Consider the following 14,214-nt stretch of genomic DNA (forward strand, 5'->3'; position numbering starts at 1 on the left):
GCCTGTGCCTGGAGATACTGAAGGCCAGGACCTGGGCTGGGAGAGAGACCGAATGGCTCCCTGGGCTCCTTCCTGAGGTCAGTGAATGTGCGATCATCTGAGTTCATTAGCAGTGAGAACCTTCCCTCTGCCCACAGGATTTGGGCCAGGCGAACAGAAATGAATGCAGATTCCCTACGCTTAAAATCCCCCAATTTACCTCCAGGTTCCTGTCTTCACACCCGCCCTTTACCCCTCTCTCCCCAAAACTTTTCACTTTTCTCCTTCTTTCACATTTATATATGATATTCTGATAGAACTTCCAGGGGTGTTTTCACAGAACAGGAATCAAAGCCTTAAGCTATAGGGACGGAATGCTGTTGGGGAAGTTTTAGGCAGTGGCCACGAAAGATGTTTCTGGCCATTAAGGCCTTCCAGGAGTTTCTGAAACCTAACTGAGTATAGAGTTTCCTATTGCAGCTACCTATGGGGGCCTTTCTGATGATATCCACATCAGCTACATGTTTTCCGGACTGGTCTGTTATGTTGTGTGTTGGGGTATTCTGAGCCCAGCATCCCCACCTCTGGAGAGCTTTCTTCACATGGAGCCCTGAGTCCTCCAGAGCTTTCTCAACACACATGCTCGTTCCACCTTTGAAGTCATCATAGAAGTCTAAGACAGGCTTCATGCATCAAAGTTCTCTCTCCTGTGACTCCTGAAATTTCTCATCCACATTTCTTCTATCTTCCTCAATTGAGAATGTTTCAGATTATTTTATTAAACTTAGCTTCTCTCTTCCATTCCAGACTGTTCCAACATCTTAGAACGATGTCCAGAATGGATGGCAAAATTCCTAACGACATCTGACCACAACATTGCAGAGTGGAAGACCGTCTCCTCATAGACTCTCTACTTCTATTATTACAGCCTGAGATCCAAGCAGCATTACAGGAGACCTCACAACACAATTGCAGATTCTGTTGACACCAACTGCTAAACCTTTTCACATGAGCTGCTTAAGCCATGTCCTTTCTTGTAGTCGTGCTATTAGGTGCATTGTTAAACATCATCTCACCCAATTCCACTCCTTATTCCAGCCTTTCAAAAATCTATTTATCATCTATCTATCTATCTATCTATCTATCTATCTGTCTGTCTATCTATCTATCTTTCTATCTCTGTGTGTGTTTGCGTGTGTATATACACATATGCATATATGAGAGATAGAGAGGAAGATCGTCCAAGCTTCCTGTGTTCTGAAAACCTATATTTCCATCAAAGTCATAGATAATAAACTTGAATGTAGCAGAGCGAAGGGAGGGGTTCTAAACCAGACAACTACAGATGATTTTTTCCACCTTCATTAGACAGTACCTTTGGTACCCAGATGTTTAGCTAGTTTCCAACATGCCTGTATATCCATATGTTCAACCATGTGTTTCTCTCCTGTCCACAGCTAGACCATGAGAGCCCCTGTCACTCAGCTCCTGACGTCCACATGTTCTTCACTGGCCATCTAACATGACCTTGTTGAGAAAAATGTCATTGACTGCTCCGATCTGCCCTCAGTAGACCCATGTTGGATCCAAGAGATCCTGGAGTCTTTTTCTAGGTGCTCCTAAACAAGATTTTCAATAATTTGGTGAATTGGGGCTGTGTTTTCATGTCGAGCTCACAGATTTATAGTGTATAGAATCTGCCTTTTGGGTACTTACTTACAAAATCAGACTCCTATCTAGGGACTGATATAACTGAAGAGGCTGGCATGTGCTCCCATCTCTTGAAACTGCAGCCTGTACCCTGGCTAATTAGCGATTGCGGCAGACATTTGTCAGGCAGACCATCATTTGCCTCTTCTCCGCTTCACTTTTAGGCCTGATGCCTTTTCCAACACAGGTCTGCCCTTTCCTGCAAGTTGTATGTCAGCTTTTGGCCTCTTAAATGGGCCCCCAACACACTGCAGTGAAGCAGACACTAGGGGAAAAGAAGTTTGCAATGCCACACCTATGAGTTGTCCTTGGACAGCCTGGGCCTTACCACTGGCCTTTGGTTTACCTGATACAAGGAATGAGTCTAAGGCCAAGCGAAATTCCAGAAGCCTAGAGTCCAGCATTTGCCATTGACTGTCAGATACTTCTGCCATCCTTCCTGTCTTGAGCCAATGCTAACCTCAGCTGCTCCTCTGAGGCCTTGAGTCAGTGTCCTCAGCAACATCCTTGCTTATCCTGGTCACAGGCTGGGAATGTGAGTCCCTAAGGAGGGATGGAGATGGAGCAAAGCTTGTGAAATAATGGGAACGAGATGAAGGGAATTGTGTACCCCAGAAAAAACAGCACTTGAAACTTACCAGTTTAGGACTTGGCGGCAGGTAATAAACCTGGTCCACCTTCCTCATGGGGAAATGAGTCAATGTTTGTGCACTGGAAAGTGAGGGTTATTACTGGATGGGTAGGGGATGGCAGAGAGAGGGAGGGTTGGGAGGGTCACACCTGGAATTTTCCATCCGTGGGGCAATTATCTTACCGCTTTAGGGAATCAGCTCAGAGAGACGGGGCAGAGGACAACGGAGCTTGCCAACTGCTTCTGAGAAAAACAGAAAACAAAAACAAAACCAGACCTCCTGGAGGTAGGAGATGCTGTCCCTGTTACTCTTTTCCCTAACTCCCTTTGCAGGACCCCCTGCAGTATTTCTAGCCTTACCTGGTCAGAAGAGTCACCTGGGGCTTATGTTAAAAAACAGCGAGTCCTGAGCAGTGTTTCTCAACCTTGGTCGTACATTAGAACCACCCAGGGAACTTTGAAAAATCCTGATGCCTAAGCCACACCCCAGACCAATTAGCCCAGACTTTCTGGGGTGGAGACCCAGGCTTTAGTAATTTTTAAAGCTCCCCAGGGGACTCCAGTGTTCAGCCAAGGCTGAGAACCACAGTTCCTGAGTCTCCTCCCAAACCAAAAGAATGAGACTCCAGGCATAGGGCCTAGAAATTAGTATTTTTAACAAGCGCCCCATGTGATTATAATGATTACATAAGCTGGGGAACACTGCCCTATTAAGACCTCTTTCTCCTTTTAAGGCTGCCCCCCGACACTCTTCATTTAAACTTTGTTTCATTTGCCAGGAAATAGAGGTGGGAAGAGTGGGGTGACTCATTCAACACATTGGGATGGCCAGTGAAGACTGCGGTGTGGGGGAGGCCTCAGGAATTCTGGAAGGGTAATTACTTGGGAGCCTGACAAACTGACAAATGAAGCAATTTCCATTTCAAACAGAAAGCCAAGATGAGATCAGATGCATTTCCAGGCAACAGGAGGCAGAATGCAGCATAGTTAGAGCCGGTCAGGGACTCTCCCACAGGCTGCCCCTAAATATTGCAGGGCCTGGGGAAAAGGACAAAGGAAGGCTCGAGGCCCACAGCCCACATCCCTGTCTTTTCCAACCCCAGGCTCCAGCAGGGCCCATGCGCACGTCTGTAGACTGCAGACGGCCCAGCCCCCAGAATGAAATTCCATGCATATGCCCAAGCAGCCAGCCCTCCCGCCCAGGTGCACACTCAACAGTGCAGTTCACCCTTGATAGCACAGACCCTGGGAAGAGGCCTACAAAAGCTCTAGAATGGGCCTGAGACCATTTGGGCTGGGAATCCTGGGTTTCAGGTAGAAAGCATGACAGAGCATGGTGGACTAGACTATGGCAGTGGATATGGGCTCTGGTGGGTACATCCTTTGGCCCAACTGACTCATTAGTCCATGGGGGAAGGTAAAACTAGAGGAGGGCTAAAGTGGGACCCTCGAAACGACAGGATAAAGGTCTTGGGTCTTAGGACAGCACTGCTCGTGCGCACAGTCTCTGCATGCAAAGACTCAGCCCACTGTCGTGGAGGGGACAGAACCCTCCACCATGTATTGCAGCCTTTTTCTGGTAGACCTCATTCTCTGGCAGGAGCTCCACACAAGACCCATAGCTTCTCATCACACAAGCCCCAGAAGGGAACAAGACCCAGCTCCTCGTGTGGTCTTCTCCCTACCAATTGATACCTCTACCTCTTCTGGGTGGGTCAAGTTTTCTCATTCTGAATGGTTTTTCTTCCCCGAATTCTTTTGACAATATCTTCTAGATGCTTCCATTCCCCTCCTGTGTCCCTCATCCAGACTATGGCCAGACCCAACCTGGTTTCCTTTGCAAAGTGCCCACCTGCCCTTCCCTTGCTCAGCCAGGCTGTGTCCTGTAGCGGACCCCTTCCTGCCTGAAGGTGACCTTCATCCCTCAAAGGGAGCTACATGCCCCAAGGTTCGTAGACAAACCTACTCCCTCCTATCATCCTGGCTAACATCCTGGCCTCATTTCCACTCCCTTACCTTCTCTCTCTACCCTTACCCGTCATATGAGAACAGGCTGCTAGGCAAGCTGTCTGATAAACAAAACCAGAACTCCCACTTCCAGATAATTGCTGTCTTCAAACTAGTGAGCTTCACTTACGTCAATAACACCCTTATGGCCCCAAATGTTATTGCAGCTTCTCTTTTGAAATTGCCTTTGGGAACTGCAGCCCGTACTTATTTTTTTTTTTTTTTTTTTTTAAGATTGGCACCTGAGCTAACATCTGTTGCCAATCTTCTTTCTTTCTTTTTTTTTTCCTTCTTCTTCTCCCCAAAACCCCCAGTACACAGTTGTAGATTCTAGTTGTGAGTGCCTCTGGCTGTGCTATGTGGGACACCACCTCAGCATGGCCTGATGAGCGGTGCTATGTCCGTGCCCGGGATCCGAACCTGCAAAACCCTGTGCCACCAAAGCAGAGCTTGTGAACTTAACCACTTGGCCATGGGACCGGACCCAGCACGTACTTTTGAATATCCTAGTCCTGGCCGGCCTCTGTCCACTCTTCATGGATCTAATGTTTTGAAGCAGCCTTCTATTTCCTTTGGAGCAGAGTTGGTAAATGGAGTAAGCTCTGAGTAATCAAATTAAGAATTTAAAAAATGAAGGATGAGTCCTAGGGATTTATCCTAGGGAAATAATCCTGGATGTGTGAAAAGATTAAGTGGATCTCCAGAATAGCAAAACAATCAAACAAACAAAAGGATACGTCCAACAGAAATGTTCAACCCTCAACGATTGGATAAATATAGTAAATCCATGTGATGGAATACTTGTAGCCATCAAATGGTGAAAGATCATGTCAAGCCATGGAAATGTAAGAAGTGGGGGCAGTGGGTGGGGTGGAGGGTGCGGTTATAAAAGGGAACATGGGGGATCCTGGTGGGGTGGAACTGCTCACTGTCTGACTGTGGTGGGGGATACACAACCTACACACGAGATGAAATTGTATAGAACTAAATACACACACCCAAGTGAGTCCAAGTAAAACGAGGAAGATCTGAACAAAATCTGTGGATTGTATCAGTGTCAAGATTCTGGTTGTGCTATTGTACTATAGTTTTTCACAATGTTCCTATTGGGGGAAACTGAGTGAAAAACAAAGGGGGATCTCTGTATTCTTTCATAAAACTACACGTTAAATCAACAATTATCTCAGCAACAATTTCACTTAAAGAACATATTTGGAGCAAGAGGGCCTGTCTTAAGTATCATTATAGGGACAATGTTTCTTCAGTTTCAGGAAAGAATTGGATAAACTCACCTATAGTGAGGTAACAATAAACGATTTAATGTAACACATTTTAGGAGAAAGTTTATATTTTTATAGGCAAGGAGACCCCCACTTATCTAGAGCTGAAAGAATGGGTTTATCAGAACCAGGCCCCCATAAGGTGAGTGAGAAAACTTGCACGGCCCCAAGAGGGGTCCCCATTAAATTTTGCACCTCAGTGCCCCCCTCAGCTCACTCTCAGCCCCATCCCTGTTTTGAAATTTCACTTTTTGGTGAACTAGGGGTAAAGGGGCTGCTCAAGAAAGAGGGCAGCCCGTGGCCTCCCCCTCTGCAGGCCATGCAGACTCAGCTATGATTCCTGTCTGGGCTTACGGAGGAGAGAGGAGAAACAGCGCTGTGTACACACAAAGCAGCTCAGGATCTCACAGGTGTTCCTGGTGTGAGGTTGCTTGAACACAATAACGGGCATGGACTTTGCTGCCAAAATGGTCCTGTTTCTTTAATGTGTGGTATTTTTTGTAAATATTTATTAAGGACCTACTATGACCAGGCATTTTTCTAGATGCAGGTTAGACCACTCTGAACAGCCTCTTTTTTCCTGGAGCTTAAATCTCCTCATTTTGAGCCTGAGTGATTCCACTTAAGAAGTCCCCAACCAAAGAAAGTTCTGGGCTCAATTAAGGCTGGGCAGCAGTCTGATCTCTGCATTGCGATCTCATTTTGTCCAATTTGAGGGGCTTTGATGTGCCGACAATCCATGGGATTGCAAAGCATTAACAGATGGCGGGGAGGGGGGCCGTGGAAAGAGCTTCCCTCCCAGACAGAGCGATTGGTTTCTCTGAACCGCTCACAGCTCCGGGGCAGTAAGTCACCGTCACTGTGGGTGGGAGGCCACAGGCTTGGCAGCGGGCAGACTCTGGTGTAAGCCCTACCTCCACCTCTTCATCATCTCCGTGGGATGAGGTTCTCTCATATGTAGTCTGGGCACAAGACTACACACCATCAGAGACTGTGGTGACAGTTAAGTCCAGGTAAGTCACAGACCAAAGCATCCAGCACAGTGATAGCCCCATGGAAGGCAGTGACGTAACTGGAGCTGCCATCATTACACTGAAGCCTCTCCGGGTTGCAAGGCACCTTTTCCACAAATGATATCCTGACACAATCAGGAGCAGAGACCTGGTGCATCTGCCTGTGATTACGCACAAACAGTTGGGCAGTGTCATAATTAGAAGGGCCTTGAAGGCAAGTACAACGCTTAATTCTGACATTTTTCTCAAGCACATACTTTTAGGGCCTACATAGAACAAGGGGCTCAATAAACACTTGCAGATTTTGATTCAATTCAATAAATATTCATGGATCCCAAGGCTGTGCACTGAGCTATTGGGGTAGAGAGCAGGTAGCTCTGATGACTAAGGCATTTCTCTTTGGGTTCAAAACAATTCGACTGTGAACAACTAATAGTCCCACATATAATAATAAAATGTATGTCAGTAGAGGTCCATGAAATGAACTGTGAAAAACATCATCAATTTTCTAATCTGTTAATGAAGCACACACGATAGTCGTGGAAGCGCACTGAGTTCCGTGATGTGCCAGACACTGTGTACCAGACCCTAGGCTTCCAGAAATAAATATCGAAACTGATACACTTAAGTATTTCATGGTCCAGCGGGGGAGACAAACAAATAATTATAATTCTATTATAAATAGGTAGTAAGAGAGAAATATGTACAGGGCTCACAAGAAAGAGAGGATGAGTTAGGAAGACTTCATACATGAGGCTTAAAAGATAGGATAAGCTTCACAGGGGGCCAGGAGGAGAAGGCACTCTGGGTAGACACATCTGCATGTGCAAAATAAGCTGATGGACCCAAGATTTTGGCACTTTGGGGAAAGGGCGAGCAGTTCACTATGACCCCATCCAGATGTGAAAAGCAGAGAATGGTGGAATATGAAGTGGAGACGTAGGTGAGATCCAGATTGTGGAGGCCCTGTCATGTCCTGCTTAGGAACTCATGCTTTATCTTGTAAGCAGTAAGGATCCCTGATGGGCTTTGAGGAGTGAAGATCAAGTTTAGCTTTTAGAAAGAAATGATTTGGACACAGGAGAGAAGATGAACTAGAGATGGAGGGACCAGTTCCCTTACTGCCTGGGACCATTCCATGGTGATGAAAGAGCTTGAGCTAAAGCAATAGTAGAGGAAAAGGAAGGGAAGGAAGGAGTCAAGAGATATTTAGAAGTTAAAATTCCAAGGACTTTGTGACTGATAGGATCTGGGTAATGGGGAATTTGGGAATGATTTTGACTGAAGACATTAAAGATGACCATGGATGATGGGGGCCAGCCCCATGACCTGGTTAAGTTTGGTGCTCTCCACTTCGGTAGCCCAGGTTCATGAGTTTGGATCCTGGGCGCAGACTTACATCACTCGTCAAGCCATGCTGTGGTGGTGACCCACATATAAAGCAGAGGAAGGTTGGCATGGATGTTAGCTCAGGGCTAATCTTCCTCAGCAAAAAAAAAAAAAAGAAGAAGAAGAAGAAGACCAAAGATGAGATGGCAAGATTTATAGAAAGCAGAGAAGTGGAGAAGGAGAAAACAGCTGTCAGGACAAAGAGTTTGAGTTGTAAGGAGGGTGTGAAGATCTGGGAGAGGGGCGTGCAGGTCTCTTTGTGGAATGCTTTTTCCATTTCCAGATTCACAGGATACCCCAGGCCCTGTGTTGTGCAGCCACCTGAGAGTGGGACCCATAAGAGCTTATCTTGGGTAAGCAGGGCACAGCCACACAAAGTGCACGTGGCTCTCCTCTCTCTCTCTGCCACATTTTCTAGAGACTCTCACAAGAGCCCACTGTTGGCAGAGCCACATTCAGAAGTCAAACTTGATAATTGATGTTGTAATCCCCAGGATTCCCTCATTAGCAGCTGCTAATGGCTGGTGTGTTAACGATTCAATTAGGCCTCTAGTAAACCGCATCCCTTCAAAGGGAAGGGAAGAGCTGTGAGAGATGACTGAAGCCAGCAGTGGAGGTCCCTCACAGCACCAGAGCCCTCCCCACCATCTCTGGCTGGGGTGCCTGGGTCTGAATTAGCACTCTCCAGAAGGCCAGCCTGGTGGCAGGATATTGGATTGCAGGGGGAAGGAAGCGGGCCCAGGAGAGCTTCCAGCCAGGAATCTGGAGACATTCTCTGCTGCAAAAAGAGGCTCCTTCCAAGCCTGAAGATCAAGATCTGGACTTTGGCTGTGACTCACCCTCTCCCAAGCCGATAACTATGATTTATGACTTTACCCAACCCCACCCTACAGCCCCAACCCAAAGGCATGTTCAGAGAACCCGGAAAGGACTCACAAAGATTGCTACTGCAGCCAACTCCTCCTCCAGCATCTGCCCTTAAGTCCCCGTCCATTTCCAACTCTCTACCACCTTTTTCCTCCAAAGCTTTTGTTTTAGGAGAAGACACAGTTTGAAATTTGAAACCTCCAGAGTTGTCTGGTGGAGGGGAGGGTGTTGTCAACCCTGGGACCTCACAGAATTCAAGAGGCCCTGAGGAAAGCCCTGTGTGTGGCCTCCTTCTTGTGGTTTACGAGACTAGCTCTAGAAAGATCTGACTTACTGGAGCCACATTCCTCACCGGCAGAACTTGGATATCACAGGTAGCAGGATTCCTCCTAGAGGGAGCCCAGTGTGGATTTTCCAGTGGTGAGCGGAAGAAAAGCAGTCACGAAGCTTAGCCAGCCCTTCAGCTGGTCAGTGGACATGCAAGCAGGTGCAATTTTCTCAAAGAACCAGTTCGGCATCAGACTTCACGATCACCACCTCTAACGGCTCTATTTTTCACTTCATTTTCTCTGTCCTTCATTCTTTTAATTCTCACTTCTGAAAAAATAATCAGATAACATATACGCAGATGTTCCTTAAAGCATGAACTGTGCTATCTCATACCCACTGGCCTTTTTGGTTCTTGAACCCAGCCCTCCTCGCCCACAAGCCTTGGAACCTTCAGGATCACGCCCAGGCCTTGGGCTGGCCCTCAGTGTTCATAGCACAAACCAGTTGCCACAGAAAAGCCAAAAGCCAGGAGCTTAACCACGCCACCGACTGTTCTCAGCATCTTCTTTCCCAGCCCTGCCTGTCTAGCTCACCTTGATTTTCTTCTATAGCTGGTAGGAGACAGCTTCTCCGAGATGCTCCATCAGAGTCTGCCGGAATGGTGCTTGGAATATGCGATTTCCCTGCTGCCCAGGCCTGGGTGATGCAGCCCACAACCCTACCTGCCGGACTGCAGGGCAGGAAACAAACTGAAGACACTCTGGAAGGCTTTTCTCAGCGCACCTCAAGGCCAGAATGAAGAACCAGCAGAGAAAAGAGCTGATCCTATTATTGACCTAGAGTAGCAGAAAAAACATTGAACTCGGAGCTCAAACTAGTCCTGTGAACTTTGTTAAACCCCATCTCCCCTCTGGACTCATCTACAAAAGGAGCAGATTTTTGCGTCTGTCATTCTACAACAACCAGTAGAGGAATGGCGGCCCCTGTCTTCTCTGATGGCCCCGGGATCCCAGGCCTGCCACCTGCCTTCCTGTGTGGAGCCAGAAATAGCCCATAGGGAGGACTCAGGACCTGAGCTTGACCTGTCAGAGCTGCCAGTGCTGGGAACACACCCAGCAGATCTTACTACCTCCCCTGACCCCACAGACCACGTTAAAGAAAAATCAAGGCATAGCTAGGCTTTTTCATTTACCCAGGAAGCTCACAGAGAGAATAAGGCAAAAGGTTGTTAGGAGGTCACAGGAGTGAAGGGTGTTACCATTGTTCCCAGAGACCCCAGGAGAAGGTGATGTGATCTACAGTTAGTGGCAACTGCACAAATGGCTCCATGACCTTCGCCGCCTGGTGTCACTCCTATCATTATGCTATGTTACATGGCAAAGGGATTTGCAGATGTAATTAAGGTTACTAACTAGTTGACTTCGAGAGAGGGAGGCTATCCAAGTGAGCCCAGCCTAACCACATGAGCTGTCTAAAAGCAGAAAGCTTCCTCTAGCTGGTGGCGGAAGAGGAAATGAGAGAGATGCAAAGTGTGAGAGAGATGATGTGAGGGAAATTTCCATCGGCAAGGGGGAGGGTGCCATAGGAAGTGACCTGAGGAGAATGGTCTCCAGAAGCTGAGAGCAACCAGCAGCCAAGAGCCAGCAAGAAGACAGAGGCTTCAGTCCTGCAACCACAGAAACCGAAATTCCGCCAACAACCTAAATGAGCTTCCAAGTGGATTCTTTCCCAAAGCCTCCAGACAAGAGTGCAGCTCAGCCAGCACCTTGATTTCAGCCCTGTGAGATCCTGAGCAGAGAACCCAGCTGCACCCAGCCAGACTACGGAACTCTGAGATAATCAATGCGTGGTGCTTAAGCCACAGAGTTGTGGTAATTTGTTACACAGAAATAAAAACAAATACAATAATTACCTCTGACCCTCTACCATTCCATACTTACTGAATAAACAGACTGGGTGTCTTGCATCTGGGTCTAGGGCTGGTATCTCAAAATCAGAAGCCCAGTGCAATGGAAAGATTTCCAAATTTGAAAGTCAGGAGCCTGGATTCCTGTCCTGCCCTACCATTTACATCTATGCAACCTTGATGAAGACACATAGTGCCTGACTGTTTCCTTTCCTAGGAAATGAAGGGCTGGGCCCAATCAGTGGTTCTCTGACCCGCTTTGAGGAAGCCCTCAGGGGCTGTGCAGGCAAGAGGTGAGCAGGCCCAGCTCCTGACCCCGCTCCAAAGAGACAAGCTCTGCTTGTTCCACACATAGGGCTTCCAAGTCAGATTTCATTAGAAGAAGAGATTCTGTTGCCAAAATGAAATTTGAAAACCACTGAGCTGGGTAATTACTAGGGCCCCTTCTAGCTCTCACATTCTTCCAACATGAAGATAAAGTTCAGTGGGGCAGCAGCTGGAGCTGTGGAAAGAGTGATATGAATTTGGGCTTGAGTTGCCAGGCATACTAGCGGAATTAGACTTCTCTCTAATCCGAACCATCTCCTTCCACCTCTTTTTCTCTAGAGGCCTGAACTTCTGGGAGCTAGAGATAGAAACCAGACAGACTCCAGTTCAAATCACGACTCCACATTCAAATCCTGACATTGGGCAAATAAATAAATCTCTTAAATTCTCAGAGCTAAAAGTTCCAAAGCTATAAAATGGTGACATCACCTACTTGGCACAGTTTTTGTATATATTAATTAGTGCTACAGACTGAATGTTTGTGTCCCCACAAAATTCATGTGTTGAAATCCTAACCGCCAAGGCCAAGGTGATGGTATCAGCAGATGGGCCTTTGGGAGGTGCTTAAGTCAAGAGGATGGAGCCCTCATGAATGGAAATCAGTGCTCTTATAAAATAGACCCCAGAGAGCTCCCTAGCACCTTCCGCTATGTGAAGACACAGTGAAAAGACGACCATCTGTGAACTAGGAAGTGGGCCCTCACCAGTGAATCTGCTGTCATCTTGCTCATGGGTTTCCCAGGCCCCAGAGCTGTAAAGATAAATTTCTGCTGTTTGTAAGCTGTCCAGTCTGTGGTACTTTGTTATAGCAGCCAGAAAGGACTAAAGCAGTACTGTCTAAATTGCTACAATGGATAGACTCCAAATTACAAGCACAATAGAAGTTTTTTCCATTTTGTGTTAATAATCTAGAGCAGGCCAGTTGATTGGCCTTCTGCTCCAAGCATTCTTTGAGGGATCCAGGTAGATGGTGGCTCTATCATCTTCCACTCATGGTTCCCAAAGTTATTGGGGACTGCCATCCCAGCCGCCAGGGAGGTGGGTGGTGGTGTGCAGTAGCTCATGAACAAGGTTTTATGGCCAGGTCTGTAAGGGGCTCACATCACTTCCACTCACCTTCTATGGGTGAGAGCTACAGCACATAGGCACAACTAATTCCATTCACATTCTTTTGGTGAGAGCTTAGTCATATGGGCACACCTAATTCCAAAAGGAGCCAGAAATGAGTCCTTGGCTGGATAATTACCTCTCAGCTAAAATTCTATTATCCACGGTTTGCTGGGAAATTAGCAGTGGTTTCCACCATATTAAACATAGAAATGTGCTTAATATCTAGGAAGCTGGTGCTCAGCATCTCCCGAAAGGCCCAGCTCTGCTAATTAAGTGGGTTTCTATGTGAGGCATGTGGAGGTGACCAGCATCATCCTATATCCTCATTTAAGGATTTTTCATAGCTGCTTTCAATCTACTTTCCCAAAATGACTCTCTTTGGCTATACCCTCCCCCCCCTTCCTAGATGGATACATCCATCAGCTGATGCCCCTCTAAGGCCTCCGTCTCCCCCGGTTTTCAGACTGTTCCCCTCACCAGCCTGTCTGGAATCTTGTCAGCCTTGTTCTCCATCACCGAAGGAGTTTAATATGAATGTGCCAAGCAGGCTGTCAACCACAGGCGAGCTTTCTGGAAAAGATGTGCCAACTACAGCAACAGGAAATGCAGTTCCCTTGAATAACTTCGTTAATATTTGAAAATTAGCTCCCTTGCTCCTTATCATGCTAGTGGGTATTAGAATACAAGAGGAAGGATAAGGGCAACGGTACATTAAAAGGATGTTCTTCTAACAAACTTCACAGCTATGGAAGGGCAGGCTCTATTACCTATAATCTTGGGATTTGGGGAGACTCCCATGTCTTCCAGGATTTTTTTTTCTCTGCAGCGAGCAACTCCTGAAAGAGCGCATTCTTTGAATTTCAAACCCAGTAAACAGCTGCTGTGAGCTGGGCTCTGCGACTCTGGCTTCACATTTCACTACCATAAGCATGGAGCATTGGATGTGCCCAATTCTGGGATGATAAAAGGCTGTTAGTTTCCCCATGGGTGCAATTCAGCTTTAGAACTGTGCATGAGAGCACGTCACCGTGTCAGCACCCGGGCCACCAGATGAATGGCCAACAAACGCCAGCTTTAGACTAAAATATGAAGAGATGGTTTCCTTCAATGGCCCCAGTTTCCCCCTACCCTTCTCAAAACCTGCTTTCAGGAAAATTGATATACGTTGAAGAGCCAATGACTGACTAGACCTATATTATTGCTCTCAAGGTTTCTAAGACTTTTCAAATTATCTTGAAGAGGAAGGAAGGAATAATCAATGGCAATATTTTGGGCATTGGTAGGACATTTGGGGAAAGAAACTGTTTGAGCCTCCCTCAACACACACACATCCCCCCAAATCGCACGACTGAGGCAATGACCTGCTCCATCCCATCTCAGACTAGTTCACAGGGGGGGACAGACAGGGGTGAGACAAGTTGTCTTACTACAGGAAGGTGGCAGCATCGGGGACACGAAGTGACAAAAACAAAGTAACCAGTGAAAACATACAAAGGGAGTGGAAAGGAGGTGTTTAGTTTTGAAGCTTTCTCCTCCTCATGGGAGGGACTTGAAAAGCACCAATTTCATTGTGCCCCGTTGCCTTCCACATGAGGAAACTGAGGAGCAGAGGTGTTAAAAGCCCCCAGCGGTGGCTCATCCAGTCAGTGGGAAAGTAAGGGCAGAACCCACCATCAGCTGGGCTCTTACTGTCACTCGAGAGGTGCCAGCTCCAAATGTCTGAGT

General features: G+C 47.0%; 1 long non-coding RNA gene across 1 annotated transcript in view; it reads right to left on the bottom strand.

Annotated features, from left to right (window-relative positions):
* LOC124249014 (uncharacterized) overlaps positions 1–14,214 on the bottom strand; it is a 50,400-nt gene that overhangs the window by 25,329 nt on the left and 10,857 nt on the right. The window contains exons 2-3 of the long non-coding RNA XR_006891221.1: positions 9,740–9,982; positions 9,229–9,473 (exon numbers count right to left, since the gene is read on the bottom strand). This is a non-coding gene — a long non-coding RNA (uncharacterized LOC124249014). The remainder of the gene's footprint in view (positions 1–9,228; positions 9,474–9,739; positions 9,983–14,214) is intronic.

This window comes from Equus quagga, chromosome 1, assembly GCF_021613505.1.
Source record: "Equus quagga isolate Etosha38 chromosome 1, UCLA_HA_Equagga_1.0, whole genome shotgun sequence".
NCBI classification, from domain to species: Eukaryota; Metazoa; Chordata; class Mammalia; order Perissodactyla; family Equidae; genus Equus; species Equus quagga.